The 21,121-nt window shown below is 40.6% G+C and overlaps 1 protein-coding gene across 2 annotated transcripts in view; it reads left to right on the top strand.

Moving 5' to 3' along the window:
- SH3RF2 (SH3 domain containing ring finger 2) overlaps positions 1 to 21,121 on the top strand; it is a 1,223,737-nt gene that overhangs the window by 813,514 nt on the left and 389,102 nt on the right. The window lies entirely within an intron of this gene.

Here is a 21,121-nt window from a genome sequence, read left to right as displayed (position 1 = left end):
AAATATGACCCATAGCCTGGAGTAGCCCTCAGATGTAGCAGGTGCATACAGGGGAGGGGATACCAAGGGATAGGTCATAAACAAAAAAAAAAAAAGCCTCTGGTGGAAGCAGTCAACAGCACAACTCCCCAGGATTCCCTTAGATTCCATGACATCTCCATCCTCAGAATGGAGATTGTTTGAGGACAATGTAAAGCTGTAGTGAGAGAGCAATCTCTGAATCTCTCAGGCTTACCAGCCTGTTGACACCTTCTGAGGAGAAACTTTCACAGTGTGTTAAGCCTTTTTGAATACCAGGGCAATCATTCAAAAACAACTGATCACAACTGATCGAGAACACGGATCACATACAAACTAGTCATCCACATCGATATAAGCATTTTGCCAGAGGGACAAGCCCCTTGGCAAACCCTAAGTGGAGGTCAAGTCCTTCAGAGTCCCTCTCCTTCCTTATATGTATACACTCCACAGCTGCACCACAGTGAGAGAAGGAAAAGCATCCCACTCCAGGCCACAGCAGTCATCTACCAGTTGTGTTTGGGTGGCTCGAATTTCATCAACTAAACATCATTTACTTACAGAGAAGCCGTTAACTGGAGTGGCTGGTATGACAGAGTGTCTTTTAATCATATCTACACTAAATAAGAGCACCATAGCTGTATTTGTTAACAGAAGTTCAGCGCAAGTTTATTTTCTGAAGAACTTATTGCTTACTGCTTTGACTCTGTATGTCTTTTTCACTGTGTAGTACAAAATTGTCCACATTTATGAAGTATTTATCACATCTTTTAAGACAATAGAGTACCATCTTGGTTCCATGGCACACCAGAATGGGGCTCTAACTGTAAGGCAGGTAAATGCGGTCCCTTTAGCAGCATTAGTAGCACTACAGTACTCAGCCACAGAATGAAAGAAGTGAAGGGGAATGACATGCTTGACTCTCCAGGGGAGGGGAGAGTTGTAAGTCCTTGTGGAACATATCTGGGGTCTGAGACACAACCTCCTTTCATGATTCGGTAATGGTGATCCAGTCTGCTTGCTGGCAACATCCCTTCAGAAGTGAGGAACAATCAGTGAGGACAGCTCATTGCACATCCCCTCCTCTCACTAAGCATCCATGGGTGTGTAGGAATACAAAAGAAAAACCCTTGTACCACTACTAATAGGTGCCTTAATGGTGGCCACTCTCAGGTGACTGCTGCCCTCGTTAATAAGAGAATGAGTGGCTCAACTGGCCATTGAGGGAGCTAATGACTGGCAGGTAGTGGGGGAGGGTCAGAAAGCACAAAAAGCAGTAGATAGCTTGTGAACAGCAATCCCACAAGCAAAAAGCAGCAGATTCCAACAACATGAAAACAGATCCTTACCATTCCATGTTCCATGTCATTTCATTTTACGGGTTCCATCGGTGTTGCAGATATGTGTTAGATTATCATCACAGTATAAGTAAATAAGTAAATCATTTCATATTTAAGATGTTAACTCATTCTCTTTTCTGGTATTTAATGGTCCCATCGACACTTCTACTTTGTTGAGCCTGTAAGCATAATTATGCCCCCTAATTTGTTAATGTGATCCAGTACCTACAAGCAACACCAGTTTCAGGCCCTTCATGAAAATAAAGCAAAGGGATTTGGGAATCTCCTGTAACCTTACTACTGTCAGGTAATGCCCTGGTGTGCTCTTACTGTTCCTCCTCCTACTCCTGTGAAACAGTGAGTGGGCTTCTGGCACAACCATTTACTCAGCAACCTCTCCCACAGCCCACAGAGCCTGCAAGTAGTTGGCTTATTAAAGCAAAAAATCATTTGCTGAGATTTTCATTGCAGGGGTGGCCCTGGTGGTGCAGCAGTTAGTGTTGTCACCTCACAGCAAGAGGTTCTCTGGTTCGATTCTCAGCTGGAGTGCCTTCTGTGCGAAGTCTGCGTGCCCTCCCTGCTGTTGCATGGGTTTTCTTCGGGTGCTCTGGTTTCCTCCCACACTCCAAAGACACGCAGCAGGTGAAATGGGCACTCTAAATTGACCCTAGGAGTGAGTGTGTGTATGCAAGTGAGTGGTACAGATGAACTACTGTGGCAGGGCTAGCCACCTGGTGGTGTAAACCTTGGCTCAAGATGATAATCATTGTTGAAGTGACACCCCAACCCCTTGTGCAAAAAATGGGAAAAAGGGTTGAGGATGGATGGGTTTCTTTAATAAGGGTGTAAAAGAGTCTATATGGCTTTACCTTAGTGTAAAAGAACACAATAACGGTAATCTGAATTTAATAAAAGACTAAAAGTGGGTTGTGAGGGTCGTCCATGAACTCCATCAAGGATTGCTTTATTTCCTATGGTTGTGCACCAGCAGTTAATTTGACAAATATTGAGGTAAGTGCACCTTAGTGTAAAAATCAATATGATTTTTGCTCTTGCCTTAGTTTCAGACTAACACTGCTGTACTTGTTTTCTTCTGTTGCTTATATAGTGAGTTACAACAGAAATGAGAAAAACAGCTTTTGTCCCTAAAGGCAAGATGACAAGAACGAACCTGTAGACCATAAATTACAACTGTCATCCATTTATTTTTTGCTTCCCCATAAAATTGGCAAAGATAACAATGAATTGGCTAGTAATGAAGGTACCATAGTCACACTCCCTGATTCATATTTGACAGTGATAAGCATTCTGTGTTGAACAATCAGAACTTTAATTTTAGGAACAAAACAGGTAAATGGCAAGAGGTGGAGTGCCTTCTCAGCCTCTGGCTGTTTGATGGTTCTCAGAGAGCAGGGACAATTTTGTATGATGGAATAAACAACTACAAGTATGTTTACCTGGTTTTTGCTTCTTTCATAGTATTAGAAACTATGTAAGTAAGTGCTAGATGGTATAATAGGCTGGATCTACCTAGGGCCTTAGTACAGAGTTGTAGCACAAAACTCCCTAAACAATTCTCTTGGTGACACTGCTGTATGATGCATTTCAGGCAATAATTCTGTGGGATTAAAAATAATATTTTTTTCAAAATGATTCACTGGAAGAAAATTAAGATTTTTTTGTATAATTTTTCAAAGAGAAGAAATCTTTGCCACTTTGTACGTCACATACATAACTGTTGCATTAACATTGAGTAATGTTAGATTACAAGCAGGAAGAATGAGAATAATGTGTGTTATTTGTTATTTAAAAGAATGGAAAAATACAAGCTGGTCGGGCATAATTACCAATATCCATGTACGACATAGGTATCAATGAGCATTGTGATGAGAGAATATTAAGTCTCTAGCACTTGTTTTTATATAGTGTCCTCCATAGTAGATTAGAGATAGCTTATGATTATCTTATCATTCTGTAGTCCTCAAAGAATTAGAATCACTGACTGAAGATATTTTGTGTCACAGTTTCTCTGCTTGCCCCTTGTGTGTGTGTGTGTGTGTGTGTGTGTGTGTGTGTGTGTGTGTGTGTGTGTGTGTGTGTGTGTGTGTGTGTGTGTGTGTGTGTGTGTACCCGTGTGTTTGTGTGCTTTTGCACGATGCAGTATTCTGCATTTGATGCATTCCTCCCTTCCCGTCCTTGTTTTCTTGAATACCTCTATGCATTCCCTCTTCTCAGCCCATTCTGATAGTCCATTTAATAGGTACACATCTCTCTGTGGAGACGTAGTACTTTAGATTCTGTGAGAAGCTGACCCTACAGCCTGGTACCTGTATCCAGTATCTGCCCTTCATGTTCAATTCACCCTTTGGCCTCTCCTTGGTTTGGTCTTTTTCAGCATTGTCATGTATCATGGTATACACTGTGAACAGCTGCACATACTCTAGTTCATGATAATATCCTTTCCTCTTCATTCTTCCTCCATAGTCCCACACATCACCCTTTCTCCTTCATCCTACACAGCTTCCACTCTTTCTCTTCATCCCAAATAACCTTCAGCTTTTCCCCTATATCTCAATCATCCTTCACCATTTCCCTTTCATTGTATACACTCATCACCCTTTCTTCTTTATGACAGACCCTTCAGCCTTTTGCCTCCATCCAAAACACCTTTCATCTTTTACTTGTTACTCTTTATCTTAAACACCCTTATGGTTTTCTCGGGACTCTTTCTACATGTCTCATATTTCTGTCTTTTACTGGATTCAAGCACTGCACACGGTTGTTATTGTAAGGCCTGACTAGTTTCCAGTAGAGTGGGAGCTCAGTTTTTCTGAAAATTATTTCCTTCAAGATATACCCAAAAATTCCGATTGCTCTGCCTTTTCCCTCGTACTCTGTTGCTGGTGTTCCAAACAGGTGTGGTCAGTAAATGTCCCCTTTGGTATGTACAATTCCATGTATATCACTCAGCTGGAAGGTCCCCAATGATTTTTAACAAATAAATAATAAGAAAGAAAACCAACCATTGTAACATTTCCTTAATTTTTATGCAGCATACATTTTAACAATTTCTACTCACTCCATTGCATACATTTCTCAGTTCCTGCCTTCCCTCAAATTTCATTCCTCCTCCTCCTCCTAAACATTATATCTGATGTTGTCTGTTCAGTCTTTATCAAACCTGTTAGTCATGGTTCCGAGTTCCGAACCGACTTGGTCATCAGCAAGCTTAGGCTCCAAAGCAAGAGCTCCTCCCACTCTACCCATACTGCCTAGCTCCTCTCAGATACCTCAAATCTCATTCGCCACACTTAACTCGAGCATTGTGATTGGTTGGAGCTCCTCCCTGAGTATTTTTTGGGTTGTAAGTGACTTAATTTTCCTATTCTTTCCTTACCATCTTGTCCTCCTACCCTTATTCTAACTGTAAAAAAAATGTTAGCTTAGTTATTTGTTTCTTATGTTTATAGTGTATTATCTCTTTGTGTACATGGTAGTTGCGACTTTCTTCTCTCCTCTCCTTTCTTCTTTACCATGTCAGAGAAATCCAACAAACCTATGGGTTTTAAAAAATGCACTTCCTGTGGGCATAAGAATCTGTATCTGATACCCACAGGGAGTGCATTTACTGTTTGGGTCCTGCCCACCTTCAAGTAGATTGTTCTATCTGCAAGGCCTTTCTCCACTGGGCCCTTGCAGATAGACATAATAAGCCTATACTCAGGGGTCTTATTCCTACTCCTTCTCCTGCCATTGCTTCTTCTTCAGGGGCTCAACCCCATACCAAGAAATCTAAGGAGACCAGGGACCATAAGAAACAGTCCCTAGACCTCTCTGTGTCTTTGGAGTCATAGCCTGTTAAGAAGGCCTCAAGACTGTCGGAGCACAGTTCCTGGGCTCCGATACTGATCTCTCCCTCTCTCTCTCCACCCCATGCCCATACACCCTCCCTTTGGGCTGGAGCTGTTGGTAGCTAGACTGTCCCCTAGAGTTGTTTTCCCCAGGCATCATTCCAGACCCTCTTCTGTGTTCTTGTCCATCAGGTCCTCTCGGAGCCTGACGGAGAATGAGGTGGACAGATTGATGAAGAAGTTTCTCTGTACACAGATGCAGATGGGGGTCCTCCCAGCTCTGTCCCCTGCAGGATCTGTGAGCAGTGCCTCTCCTTCTCTCATTCAGCTTATTGTTTCAGAGCTCCCAGATCCTTTGGCCCCTGTTGCCGGTCTGTCAGCCCTGATAGTTCTATCTGCTTCCTTGACTCACTCGGTTCCGACCATGTTGGGGCCAAGTTCGCCTCAAAGCTGAAGCCTGGACATCAAGTCTGGTGGGATGACTTCCATTCTGAAATTTTCAGAGTTGTCTCTTCCCTTCAGTGCCTCAGTGTTCCACAGCTTGGCGCCAACTCCCACCTCAGAGTGGAGGCTGTTGGTGACCGGGAATGACCTGCTCATGAACCCTCAGGATAGAGCGGTCTTCCTCAAGACTCCAGCAGTCCTTCTGCCTTCAAGGTGGTGGAGTGAGTTTTCTCCTCTCATAGGAGACCTCCAGCACCTACCTTTTCAGATCCACCCCTTCCCATCTTGGGCTCTGTGTTGGAGACCTTTCTTCTGCCATTGGGACAGCTGGTTCTGCAGGGCCTCCAGTCTCTTCCACCTAGGGAAGCCCAGACCTCTTTCAACACTTCCCCAGATCACCCCACTGAGGAGGTTCCTTGGAAGAGAAGTGGCAAAAGGAAGCACCTAGATTCCCCAGAGGAATCTCTCACAATGGACACTGACTTTGATGAAGGGGAGGGGGTTCCCCTGATCTCCACCTGATGTCTCATTTGGAGACATATTACAGAGTCTTCGTCAGAGAGGTGGTTAGTCAGCCCCAAATCCCACCCTGGATGAGCTGTTGTTCTTGGAGACCTTTGGGACTAGCCCATCTACATTCTGCATGTCCCCCCCCTGCAGATCCCCTCATGGACCTGATATCTGCATGGGCATAAAAGGAACCAGACACTGCAGAACCTATCCCAAAAAGAGCAGACAAGATCTTTAGTGCCCCCAAGGATAGACCTCAGTGGACAAAGGGCATTCCAGTAGCTGCCATGGTGGTGGCGGTGACCACCAAGAAAGAGCTTGCACAGAAAAGCTCTACTGTCCATCCCCCTAACAGGAAGTCTAGGGCTATAGACAGATTTGGAAATGCTTCTTCCACCTTTGCCCTTAGAGTGCTGAATTACCTTGCCCATTTTACCAAACTACAGAGGGACTTACTTAAGCAACTCCCTAGCTCTGGCCCTGAATCCTTGATGCAGGAGGATCGGACTTCCTTTACCTTCATGTATGGCCACTCTGATGTCCATTTCCAGTGCATTCATGAGGTTGATTTCTCACGCAGCTGAGGGCACCTGTAGGGCGGCTGGTTCCTGCATTACTATTTGGCGCCATGCCTGGATGCGGCTATGTGATTTCATGGAACCCTTTAAGGTGTCTTTTGTTAATACCCCCTTTGACAATTCCTCCCTTTTTGGACCAGCTGTACGTGACACATTGTCCCAAAGTGAAAGAAGGAAGGACCCTGTCTGCCATCTGGATCCAGTTCTCTACCCCTCAAAGGTCCTTCTCCAGGAATCAGTGTGGGGGAAAGAAGTTGTGGTTCAGAAAATCCTAGAGTCCTTTCCATGATGCTCAGGGAGATTTTTCCCCCAGGGGCAGAGGGGGGAATAATTCCAGTGGTAGAAACTGTCCTTGGGACAGAGAGCGTCTGCTGAATCAGAGATCTTGGGATTTTCCCTCAGAGAAATCCTTGTAGCATCCCTGAGGTGTTGCCAGACTGTCCCTCTCTGGAGGGAGTTGGGGGAAGGTTCTCCTTGCACCTAGAGGCCTGGTTAGCCATCATGAACAACTGATGGGTGCAAGGTGTTATATCCAGAGGTTACTCCATTCCCTTTCTAAACCCCCCCTCCCCAAGCCCAAACAACACCTCGTAAATGTCCACCCAATTAGAGGGAGGTAGCAACTTTGGAAATTGCAAAGTTGATCCATAAAAGAGTCATCCAGGATGTTCCCTCAGACTAGCACAGATCAGGGATTTACTCCCAATTCTTTTTAGCTCCAAAGACCTGACTTACCTGAACAAATCAGTGAGACACACAAAGTTCAGGATGGTCACAGTTCAGTCCATCCTTCCCTTTTAACAGAAGGACAACTGGATATGCTCGATAGACCTGAAGGATGCATACTATCACATCAAAATGAACAGACACTCCAGAAGGTATCTCCATTTCAGGCAGGGAGCCAGTCACTACCAATTCCATGTGCTTCCATTTGGTCTCACCACAGGCCCCAAGGTGTTCACTAAATGTATAGCAATGGTCACAGCTTACCTCAGACTGCATGGATTCCTAGTATTTCCTTACCTGGACGACTGGCTCATAGTCGCACCATCCAGGCATTTACTGAGCCAGGCCAGGGATTTTCTGTTACAACTAGCCTCTACTTTAGGGATCACCATAAACCTTCAGAAGTCACAAGTATAACCTGTGCAAATGATAGATTTTATACGGTCCTAATTGGACACAACCAAAACCCTTGCCTTTCTTCCACCGGACAGGATTCTCTCTCTGCGGACACATATCAAACAAACGATAGTGGTAGCAGTCCCTACATCAAGTCTGGTTTTCAGGGCTTTAGGTTCTATGGCTGCAACTATTACCTTACTACTAACAGCTTGCTTACATATGAGAGTTCTCCAGTTGTCATTGTCTGTCCAATGGCCCCTTCTGCATCACTCCTTCAATCATCCTGTGAAACTGTCTCAGGTGTGCAGGAATTCTCTTTTGTGGTGGCTTCACGATCCAGAAGTATCTCATGGTCAACCTTTCATTCTTCCTACCCCTGTCACCATGATGACCACGGATGCCTCCCAGCTAGGGTTTGGAGGGCATTACCTGGGACGGATAGTCCAAGGCATGTGGACTCCCCAGGAGACCAGTCTGCATATCAGTGTCCTAGAGATGAGGGCAGTGTTTTTAGCATTGTAAGCCCTTCACTCCCTTCTTCCTCTGGGGAAAGTTGCGATTCAGATCGACAACATGTCTGTTGTGTGGTATCTCAACAAACAAGGTGGAACCAAGTCCTACCCCCTTTGTCGAGAAGTGATGAGCATGTGGTAATGTGCTGTCTCTACCAACCGCTTTCTAGTTGTGATTTACATTCCAGGACAGCACAACATATTGGCAGACAGTTTCAGCAGGGTACTTCTGATGCCTCATGAGTGGTCTCTGAATCAGTCAGTGGAAAACCAGATCTTTCTCAGATGGGGTCAACCCTGCTGCAACCTTTTTGCCTCCCTTTTCAACAACAAGTGCAGCAGGTACTTTGCCCTATTCCCTCCACAGGGACAGTAACCAAGAGATCCTCTAGTCCATGCTTGGCCTCCTGGTCTACTTTATGCTTTTCCTCCTGTTCCCCTAATTCCCAAATTTCTTCAGAAGGCACACAGGTTGAAGAGCAAAGGGAGTCTCATTGCCTCTATTTGGCCTTGACTATTTGGTTCACCTTCCTTTGGTCTCACCTAATTTTCTCTCTGTGGACCCTGGAACCACCTCTGGATCTTCTGTATCAACCTTTGGGGCAAATTCACTCAGATCTTCATAGTTTGTGACTAACCACATGGTTTCTACAATTCTTCACCTGTCCAGAAGATTATCATTTCTTCTCATAAGTCTTCTACCTGAAAAATGTATAAACGCAATTGGAAAAGGTTTTCCATCTGGGCCCAACACCATCACATTGATCCATTTATGGCTCCCATTTTGGCAGTCTTGAATTTCCTGGCTGATCTTTTTCAGTTTCTTTACTGTCAAAGTTCAGTTAGCAGCCATTTCTAATTTTCATATCAGAGAGAATGCTACATCTTTGGCTTCTTCCAGACTTTGCAAAGCCTTTCTCAAGGGTACTTTCCTTCTTTGACCTCCTTTGAAGGATCCTACTCCTCCGTGGGATCTTATGTTAGTTCTTCAAGCCCCCATTGGACCTGCCGCTAAGGTTGAATTGAAATTGTTGTCCTGGAAAACAGTCTTTCGAGTGGCCATTACTTCAGCCAGGAGAGTTTCTGAACTCCAGGTGCTTTCTTCCCAACCTCCCTATCTTATTTTCCATAAAGACAGAGTTACTTTACTTACTAATCCCTCCCTCTTACCAAAGGCTGTGTCAGTCAATACTATTAATCAAGCTATTCATCTCCCTGTATTTTTTCCAAACTTTCAAAATAAGGGTGAATATATGTTGCATCTTATGGATGTCCATAGACAACTGCAGTTCCATCTGGACAGGACAAAAACTTTCAGGAAGTCTGATCAGTTGTATGTCACTTTCTCAGAATCCAGAAAAGGGAAAGCTGTTGTGAAAACTACTATTGTTATTGGCTAACAAGTTGTATTCATGTCTATTCTTTAAATAATGTTCCCCTTACATAAACCAGTCAGAGCTCATTCCACAATATCTGTTGCCACTTCCCAGACTTCCTGGTCTAGGGTTTCTTTAAAAGATATTTGTGAGCTGCATCATGGGCTAGCTCCCAGACTTTCATTTCACATTACAAACTTGACAGCATATCTAAGAACAAAGCTGATTTTGGTTCTGCAGTGCTCCAGAATATTTTTCCATAAGGCTGCCCAGACCTATGTAGCTGGGGACTCTGTCCCAAAGGTTTGATGAAGACTGAACAGACATCAGATAAAGAAGTTATATACTCATCATAATATCCCATTTGTGTTGTCTGCTTCAGTCTTCATCAATCTCACCCCCCTTCCTCCTTCCTTATCTCTGACGGACCTGGTGCATTATACTGGGAACCTTTGTTGCTCTATTGAGCTCCTAAACAAGTTTTATGCTGTGTTACCTTTTGGAATATAATTTGTTATTTATAAAAATATTGCATCAAACTCGATCTGAGGTATCTGAGGGGAGATAGGCAGTATGGGTAGGTTAGGAGGAGCTCTAGCTTCAGATCCTAAGTTTGCTGACTGCTAAGTCAGTTCCAAGCTTGGAACCAAGATCCACAAGTTTGATGAAGACTGAAGCAGACAACACAGATGGAAAGTTATGGTGAGTACATCATTTCTTTTTTTCATGTATTGTTCCCAGAAATTCCATTTATTTTTATGTAATTTGCTTCTTCCCTTACCTAAAAGACCCCAATTTGCAGTTTTTTTTATCTCCTTTACAATATTCAGTACTTCAGTTACAGTTGATTTAGATTTAGATTTCCATTTTTAGTAATCACTTTTTTGCAGCTAATAGCATAAAACGTAGCAATGGCTTACTATGTCTGGGTAATCAGGTCCTCTATCCCAGATCAAAGGAATGATTTCCTTAGTTGCAATCATTTGCTCCCCAAACAATTCTGACAAAGTATTGTGTAGGAATGTTTTAAAATCTATCTTGTTACATTTCCAGAAAGTATGTTCCCAATTTCATCTTTCTTTTTCATTACACCTCCAGCATTTGCTATCTAACTGAGGAATACACCTCTCCACCATATCAAATTCCTCGGTATTTACCGGTTTTGAGGGCAAAATAATGGAGTGCCTTGAATTAATGAATGGCCACTTCAGTTCCTGAATTTCCCAGGTTTTCTTTTGAATTTTTTTTTAAAGCTGGTGCTGATGTCATCACATGCAGAGGCTTGTACAATGATGTCAGCTTCGTGAGGCAGCAGACTGCCAGCCTCAGCCTGTCGGAATTCGGCTTAGGGACAGGCTTGAGTGTGTCTGTACTACTGTGTTTATCTTTCTACTATGTACTGTCCATGCTAACTGTTCGTTAATATATATCGCATTCACACAGTGAGTGGAAGAATTGGATTTGAAGTAGCAGCAGGCAGGCAGCAGCACACAGTAACCAGCAAACAAACAGAGTGGAGGACAACCCTCAAGCAGCGAGCTGGTTTAAAATATTTCAGTTAACATCACAAATTCAGGACAATCAGACAGGTCAGGCTCACAGCACATGTGGAAAATGAGAAAATTCATCTCTGGGCGTGGCTTCACTTCCTCTGGCTGCTGCAGGTAAAAGTCCCTAATAAGTGTGTGTGTGTGTGTGTGTGTGTGTGTGTGTGTGTGTGTGTGTGTGTGTGTGTGTGTGCGAGTGTGCGTGTGTGCGCGTGTGTGTGTGCGAGTGTGCGTGTGTGCGTGTGTGTTTGTGTGAGCACACGTGTTTCTATTTACCTATCTATCTATCTGTCCATGTTGGGGTGGTGCACTATCTAGGAAGAATATTTGACCATTAAGAATGTCTACAGTTTGTATTTGCTTCGGTAGATGAGAAATATCTCTCTGACTTCTAGTTTTTAAACTGGCAGGTTGCAAAGCAGCATTTACCTGGAGAAAGAGAAAGAGAGAGACAGCCAGTACAAAAGGCCAATCACAAAATTCGTGCTAGCCTCATTGTGACTGATTTACTTGCTACACAAAAAGTGAATTATATCTACTCTGCTTTGATAAAGCCATGAAAACCCCAAAAGACAACCAAAGCCTAGTGCAGCCTCATAGAGCTATAGTTAAACTAAGGACTGGTTCAATTGTAGAAGTTTTTTTACGTGTTCATTAGTTTTTATTTCTTCATGCCCTTACTGTCAGCAGATAAAAGCTCACAGCGTTGGTTCTACATTTCCACTCAGTATTACATTGTGTTCCTGATCTATTGAAAGATCTTTTAAAAATCCAGACAATCAAGTACAGTGTTACCATGTTCAGCTTAATCAGCACTTACTACATGCAGCTATTCTATGCTGTATACAGTTACCTGTGGCACCCCTGTAAGCTGAAAGTCATGCATTGAGGTGAGATAGTCAAAACCTTGTGGCTGTGTACCTTCATTACCCATTTTCATTACCCCAGTCAGGCAACTATGTACCTTTCTGACTTACGTCAGAATTTAGCTTTTGGCAGAACATAAATTGAAAATATTTAAAATATTTCTTAATCAAAGGCCTCTGTCTGTCTCACCTTTTGCACTTTGACAAAATGATTGCTTCAAAGGACAGACTACGTCTGCAATTTAGCTTGAAAAATGTAATAAGATTTGCAAAACAAAATGTGAAAAAAATCATAGGGATTTGCTACTAAAACAGTAATATCATTGTTAGCATGAGATTAGTTTATTCAACATTTTTTGGGGGCTTGTCGACCTGCAGTGAAGCAGTTACTAGATGCAGTAAAACATCCATTTCTTGACCTAGATAATCCATTTAGAGCTGTTCCCGTTGTGCCAGATAGTTACACAAGATCCATGAGTGATATACTGATATTTATGATTAGGAACATTAGAAGCTCAAACTGTGTTTAGATTTAATGCACATAAGGGGATTCAAGATTTCTTTCCCATCCGTAAACACCAGCAAGTTGCTGCTTGCAGTGACAGTGGAATAAACTGTCCATGATCCAAAAATTATGGAAACAATTATGGAAAAATTACTTTATTACTATTCAGTTCAAGTTATTGTAGTTTTGATAAACTAGCACATTTATTTGAACAAAAATACCATGTTTGCAGAAGTTTCCTAAAATGTGCATACAATTCCATCGCATAAAAGATATTATGAAAGTTAACTTCTACTAAATTTCCCAGAGCGAAAACTGTTTGAAGCTTCAGCTGGAAAAGATCATTATTGAAACTGCAGCCCAAAGAAAAAGTTTCTTAAAAAGTTTCTTGTAACTTCCCTGTTGCACAGCCATGGAGACAAGAGAAAAAACTCACAAACATCACACCATTGTCAACAAATTAACATTAATAGAAACCACACCGGGAGTGACTTCCAGTCACAAGCACTGATCACCCTTTTAAAAATCAATGTGTTTAAATTGCTGCATTGAAGCCTCATCCTCTTAGAAGTCATTAAGTAGTAGGTTACTATTAAATTTATTAAGCAGGAATCTCAAACTCACATGCCCAAAACTGATGAAGTAGCTTTTACAGGATATGGAGTTAGAAATCTCCACTGTTATTATAAATAAAACAGTTTTCTTCTTGTTATATTTTGTGTTATTTAATATTAGTGTAGAAACAGTTAATTTTATTTTTATAAAAGAAAATTGTATTTTAGTTTTGCATAAGTTCAAAGTTTGATACAAGTTCAAATATTATAATAAATAAAACACTACTGTTCTGTTTATATTTTATGTTTAATATTTTGTCTGTTCTTCAATTTGCATTTAAAAGTTGGTATCCCACAATTCCATTTGGAGTGAGTGGGGTTACATAATTATGTATGCAGATTTTATGTTAATCAGTATACAGATTTTTGGCCAGTTGTACCTATATTCCATGGGCTTTTTTTCCAGATTTTTAATGATTCCAGGTTAAGAGGTACGCTGAGGAAGAATTCTCTGTTTGGGGCATAAAAATACCTATGCAAATACTGTCAAGCAAAAATATCAAATCTTTTTGAATTTTTTTTGCATACTTGGAAGAAATTCAGATGCCCTTCCATTGTTCCTGTGTGTACTGACTTTCCATTTTCTCTTCCTCATCTTTTCTAACCTCCTCTGACTCTTATAGTGATCGTGTAACATTTTATATGCCCTATTAATGATCTTTTTTTAAGTTATTTGCTTTAAGCCTCTTGGTTCATCATTAATTTTCCGCAATGAAGTTCAGTTGCCTGTTACCTGCTTTCTACACCCCTACTTGCAGTCATTCCTGTTGGTAAAGTCTCCTTTCTCAATTCTCATGTTGGCTTAGTTCTTGGAATACTTTCTGCTACTTTATGAATATCATAGCAGATTAGAAATGATGGACATTCTTACTAAAGCTAATAACAGACAAGGTCCCATGAAAGCTGATTTGGGCAGTCCTGTGGCAGTTTGAAGTCCCAGAGACAGTGGTAGAATTAGTGCAGTCTATGTACAAAGATCCAATAACTCAAGTATGAACAGTGTTCAGTCTCACAGAGGGGTTCCGAGTGGGAGTGTATGTGCATCAGGGTTCAGCTCAGATCCCACTTCTATTCATAACTTGTGATGGATTGGAGTGGACAGATCAACAAAGTTGCTATATGCAGATGATGTAGCATTACAAGCAGACTCTAAGCAAGAATTTCAACAAAGTATAGGAGAATGGAATGCAAAACTGAAGGCACATAGGATGAAACGAAGTACAGATAAGATAGTAACGGCAGCAAATTGGGGAAATTAGAAGAAGCTGAGAACTGAGATAGAACAGAAAATAGCGGAGCAGGTTAACAGCTTCTTCTGTCTGGGAGGGGGTGGTTGAGGAGAAGGAAAGTCTGAATCAAGAGGTCAAAGCTAGAATCAGAGGGGCTGCAGCCAGAGACCCAGAGACTCCCCAGACTCTGGAATAGACTGCCCATACATGTCAAGCAGAGCGCCTCTTTGGCCCTCTTCAAAAGGAACCTTGATGATTGGATGGGAGATAGGAAATTCACCCCAGGGATCACGTCAGTCACCCTGATAGACAGGGGTCCAGGGAAGTAAATACTGTGGGAGGAAATAGCCAGGGAATTGTTTTGGCTTGGCTTGTATAGACCCTAGGGCCGATAGCCTAGTACCAACCTATGAACCTATGAAATGGCATTGAGTTTCAGGTGTAGTATATGACAGAAGAATGGCAAAGAAGCTGGAAAATAAAGTGTACAAAACAGTCTTGTGAACAGCACTACTGTATGGTACAGAAACCTGAGCAGTAAAGGCAGAGTAGATGATGAAGCTAGAGGTGATGGAAATTAAGTGCCTGAGATTTATGATAGGATGACAGACAAAGAAATTAGGACATAATAGCAGAAGCCAAAGTAGGTCCAATTGCAAAAAAGGTCAAAGAGAACAGATTATGGTGGTTCAGACACATGTGCAGAAAAGCAGAAGTGAAGAAGATTTGGAACAGAGAGGAAACGTTAAGAGGAAATATGGGAGTCCAGCAAAGAGGTAGCTGGATTGTGTCAGAAAAGATCTCCATCAGTCATTTATGAAGTCAAAGAAGGTAGGAGTGTGGCATTGAATTGGGAGAGATGGTAACAGTTAACACGACACCCAGACCTCATGTAAAAAATGGGAAAAAGGGGGTTGATGATGAAAAAGATGATGATGAAAAGTAAATAATTATTTAATCTCACTAGAGAAGAGAATACTGTTTTACAGTCTTTTAAGCAGATCAAGGTGGGAGACTCTTTTTGGTTGTTTATGTTGAGCATGTGAACAGTATTTCTGCTTTGCTATTGGGCAATGATGATTATGATCTTACCTCTAGAAATGTAATCAATGTAGCTTATTAAAATTGATATATGACTTTTTAGAAATAAGACATCCATTTGTTCCATTTGTGTTTGGTATTCAGAAAGTTTATAAATCTAGAGAATATCCACCATGTCAGTTGATGGTGACCTCAGCATGATCACAAATTGTGGGATTTGCAGCTTTTATTGGCCTCAGCCTTAACAATTTTTTTCTTAGATAAAATCATTTTTTATGTAATTCATGGCATTTTTTAGAACCTTTGGCCAGTTTCAATATGACTGAGCGTGATATTTTTGTCATAACAAATGTATGTGAATTATTTTTTAGGATATCACACAATCAAGGTTTAGTCTGGTTTGGTATGAGTAAAGGTACAGATGCAACATTTACTATCAGGAAATCATTTTATTAGTGAATAGCATAAATGGATTATTTTAGAACAATTTTATCTTTCTGAAGGGAACTATTTCTTTCAGAAAAAAGGTGTAGCAATGAGAGCTATATATGTGTTCCTGTGTATGAGAATAGTGTCATGTGGTTGTGGGAAATATCCATGTTTTTAATTGTTCATTTAGCAGTTCTGCAAGAATTTATTTACACTACATTGATTTTATATCTATCTATCCATATATCTATCTATACTTTTTTTTCTTTTGGGGGGATAACCAGCAAGAACTAGAAGAATTTATGAACTATATGAACAAAACTATTGAAGCTCTCTTAGTGGTTTCATGGCAATTACATTTTTTTTTAGATGTCCAACTTTAGCTCCATCCATAAGAAAATTATATCTAGTATGTATGGAAAGTTCAATTATTCAGTTTCTTATATTTTAATAGCTAACATTCTGTCTGGTAGAAGAAAAACGTATTAGAAGGACAGACCATCAGGCATTCTAATTTCAGTGAATGATGTTTTCCTGAATGAACTGAATGTGTGGGCATCCATGTTTTTGTATGTGGTAATCGACAAGTGTTGCTGGTTGATATATTTTCTAATATTAAAACATGGAGAGTGTCAGATTTTCCACCCATTTAAAAACATGCTGGAACATCTGGTCCTTTTAAACTCTAAGAAACGGCAGAATTGTATAAACTCCAATACAAATTTTATGATGCCTTATTGTGGTAAATCCTTAGATATGAGGAAACTATTAAGAACTGGGATACTTTTATTCATAGGAACCCTGTTAGTTCTGTCATGGGTAATGAACCCATTTGTGTAGTGAAAAAGTGTCCAAATACCAGAGAGAGAGAAATGAGATGTTTTTTTTTTTTTTTTTTTTATAGAGAAGGACACAAAAGAGTTACTTTTAAATATGAGAAAATTACAAAATGTGTTTCCTGCAAAAAGTGTAGAAATATTTATGAGAGGGCATCTTTTACTGTAACCAGATGTCCAATGGTTGTAGATTGTAAAGATAATTGTAGTTCTGGAACCACAAGAGTAGTTTATATTCCTTGTTGTATAAACTGTGGTGCATTTATGTATTAAGGGTCCACTTAGAAAAATAATTTACCACCATTATTACAGTTTAAAAAATAGAAGGATGGAACTACCACTTTGTTTAAGCACATTGTTTTATGTGGTTCCTTTAAGAAATCTGTTTTTTATATCCTGGAAAGGTTATTGCCAGCCCTAACTATACACTGCCACATCTAGCTTCCTAAGCATGCCCTGTCGCTTATCCTAATTACTAGTTAATTACTAGTCTTACATTCCTGTGTAACCACGTTAACCTTCTCCTTTTTTCCTTTTTCTGAATTTATTCTCAGATCTGTGTGCATGCCCATCAGTATTACATCTATGACCCAGCTCTTTAGCCTGTAGCCTCCTTCACTTTTTCTACAAACTATTAACAAATCTCTGAGCCTACCACTCCAGCACAGCGTAATTTACTCCCCTAAAATCACACACCATCACCTTTGTCTTTATATTCTTACCTTTAAACATTATAAATAACACAGGGACATGATCCTCTATTTACTGATACCTTTACATACTCGATCCATTCCTGCTTGTTTATGACCTTATGTAGAATTCTGTCCTTTCTGCTGCACTCCCATAACAAAGTGAAGGTATCAGTTAACTATCAATCCCTGTTTACCCTAGAGCTTGGAAGTGGCGAGCCTGCTCCTTGCAGATTCAGATGACTCCTGTGTAGAATTCTCTTCCTCCTACCATAATCCTTTATTCCATCCTCATAATATTTATCTTCCTCCCCTGGCATATCTGGGGCAGTACATTATATCAGTCTGCCATCACTTTTCACTTCCTGTGCCTTAATCACAATCTTGCTTACAATAACTTCTAATCCCACCTTTTCCTTTAACTCTTCATAGGATGGCATTCCTTGTCTCCTATCTGATGCTGATATTGTACATTAATAGTCCTGTTCCATCCCTGCCTCTGAGTAAATCTTCAACATCATATGCCCAGGAATCTACGCATTGCTATTCTCTGTTCTCATTGGCCCATGTCTCTTTGATACCACAGATGTCCACCTTCCCCTCATGGATAACTGTTTGACCCCCTCCCTATCTTCCTACCTAAACCCTTCACTGCATCGTAATACTTCCAGTCCATTCTCGGACTCCCTCATGTTTGTTATTTAGTTATATTATATATCCATTTTTTTTTTCTATTTCTTTCTGTCAGACACCCTCTTTTCTGTGTCAGCCTGTTTACTTCCATCTTTATTTAAGGGATATTAGTTAAGATCTTCCGTTCAGACTCAGCTATGAATACCCCCATCCCTTAGAGACCAGACCATTTATCAGAGTGTCCACATCGTTCTACCTGTATGAAATCATTCTGCTTCATCCATTCTCACAGCCGGTCATTAAGCTCCATAATTCTCTCCTTCATTGGCATACTGGCTGCTGAAAAACCAGCACTTCCAAAAATGCTGCTTCTAAACTCCAAAATTTTTCTTTTGCCTCCCTTGCCCTGTCTGCTAACATCTCAGTTGTCTCCTTTCATGTTATTAGTGCCTATGTGCACTGTATCTTTGTTCTGCCCTTCCATCTTGATGATTAGCCTGATTACCACATACCACACCCTAACAGGATTAAGCATGAACACCAGTTTTACTGTAACTTGGTCTCTTCTGTCTTACATGTCAAGATTGTTAAACCTCTTGTTGGCCGAGTCTCCATTAACCAAAACTCCATTCTTTGTCTTTCATCTTATTCAATTTCTGATCTTTGAAACCGTGCCACCTGTACAACCATTCCACCCTGGTTTGACCCACACCTTTCTTACAGTCTGTGCTTGTTGCCTGCCACCCCCTTGCTGCTCCAGATCTATTCAACCTGTGTTTCTCCTGTCTGACTGAGTGCCTCCCTAACCACTTGTATTATGTTCTCCATGGGGTGGTGCTTCCTACATGGCCATCTCTGATTGTCTCAACCCTTCATCTCTTATCAATTCTGTCTGCATCTGACCTGCCATCTTGGATTCTTCCTCCTTGGCCTTCCTTTTTGTTTGTGTTTCCCACTTTTGACCTTTGCCTAATTAGTGCTAACCCCACTTGCCTTTACTCCTCTAATGACCATTGCCCATGGCTTTCTGTCTTGTACACTTCTTCCTTTCCCTTTTTCCACTGTATCCTATGTACTGGCTTCCTGTTGCTTCTTCCAGTCCCTCTATACCCAGTCTTGCTTGACTGTCAGGCATACTACCATCATTTTCCCTTGTGCATATAGCCCACTGTCCTGCATACCCAAATCCTCTGCCATTCCAGAGCTTCCAAATCCAAATTGCTGTTCCATAGTCTCAGAACCTCAATCACATCTCTCTACTTCTTCTTGTCCACAATTGCTGCTGTTTTATGGATGCCCCACTCTTGGATTCATTTTTTACATTGTATTTTTTTACATGTGCATATAAAGTTTTTCAGGATTGAGCTAGATCTTTCTATTTTAAATATTATTGCTTACCTGCATAATGAATTCCAGGCAAGTGACAAGTAGATAGCCAAATAAGAGTCATTGATCAGCAGCCTTCATTTAATTTGTGAATGGATGGAGCAGTGGTGCAGTGGTTGCATTGTCACCTTACAGCAAGTGGTTCTCCAGTTTGATTCTTGGTTTGGGTGCCTTCTATGCAGAGTCTGCAAGTACTCCCTGCATTCGTGTGGGTTTTCTCCAGGTGCTCTGGTTTCCTCTCACGTTACAAAGATGTGCATCTGGAGTGTTCATCCCCGGGCCTCTGCTGAAAATTGCCTTTGTTCCAAGTCAGACTTTCCCGGTAAATAAATAAATAAATAAATTTAGCTGAAGAGCACATTATCAAAGGAAAATAAAAAATGTGTACCAGTATCTTTTCCCTAAATGAGATGACCTACATAAATGCTCTCCTTTTTCTTTATGAATTAAGCGAGTTATTCACACATTAATTTGTCCACTTAAACAGAATACACGCATGCACACATACACATACACACACAAATATGAAATTAAGTGAAACCTAAAAGTAAGTCCCTACTAAGCCTAAAGTAGCCCAGCTGCTTCAGTAACATGCCTTACAATATACTTTGGATGTGATACACTAAATCTAAACCATAAATTAAATGTGCAAATTCTACAAATCTAAATGGCCACAAATCAAAATCAGTGCATTGTAAACTGTTTTGTGGGACATCAAAATTGTTCCTCAGCGGAACCATAAACGATTTACACAGCCACTTAAATTTCACCATTCGTTCAATCCCATGTACAAAAATGGGAAAGGGATGATGGATGGATGGATGGATGGATGGATTTGTTTTCAGTCTTGCATGGCATAATCTTTGAACAAGCATATGCTACTTACAGGATCGACCAGATGTAACTGTATAGAAGGGATTAAATATGCAAAGTATACAGCGTTAAATCATTTTACAATTAACTAATCTACAAGACACTAGAACATAAAACAGAAAATCAACAGTCATATGAAGTTGTAAATGAACACAAAACCAGCAAATCTAAATTAACAAATCAAGTTGTTACTAACAAAGTCAACATACTTGTTAAATAAAGAATTAAAAAAAGGCAAACTTGTCTCACTTGAAGTAAATTTTATTTATAGTTTAGTTGTAAGACATGCAGCTCATAAGCCCACTGTCTTACACCAGTTAGTTTCTTTTCGCTCTCTCTCTTTCTTTAGATTAAGTGCATTTGTGATGGTTTAAGTCCCATTTAATGAATTCATTTAAATGTTTAGTTTTCATGTTAGTTATTGCATTCTGCTAGAGTGTTTATGCAATTAACTTGTTTCATGATATTTAAACATATTGAGTCACTGCATATAGATCAAAGCCCAACTTGTAAGTTAACATAAGTATTATCTGAACTCATGTACTTAGTTACTGTAGCTGAATGTTTTTTTTTGTCATACAGAATGTTAGCGTTTGGTCAATCTTTTTGTTTTTCCAAAATCAATCAACTTTGCCTCACATGTGCTTACACCTTTCTATTTTTGTGTTGACTAGTACTGACATGCAATCAATGCATTGTTCAGAGACTGTGGGGTGTTT

The sequence above is a fragment of the Protopterus annectens genome, chromosome 2.part2 (genome assembly GCF_019279795.1).
Source record: "Protopterus annectens isolate FY-2018-M chromosome 2.part2, PAN1.0, whole genome shotgun sequence".
In the NCBI taxonomy this organism is placed as follows: Eukaryota; Metazoa; Chordata; order Ceratodontiformes; family Protopteridae; genus Protopterus; species Protopterus annectens.
This window is presented reverse-complemented; position numbering and strand designations above follow the sequence as displayed.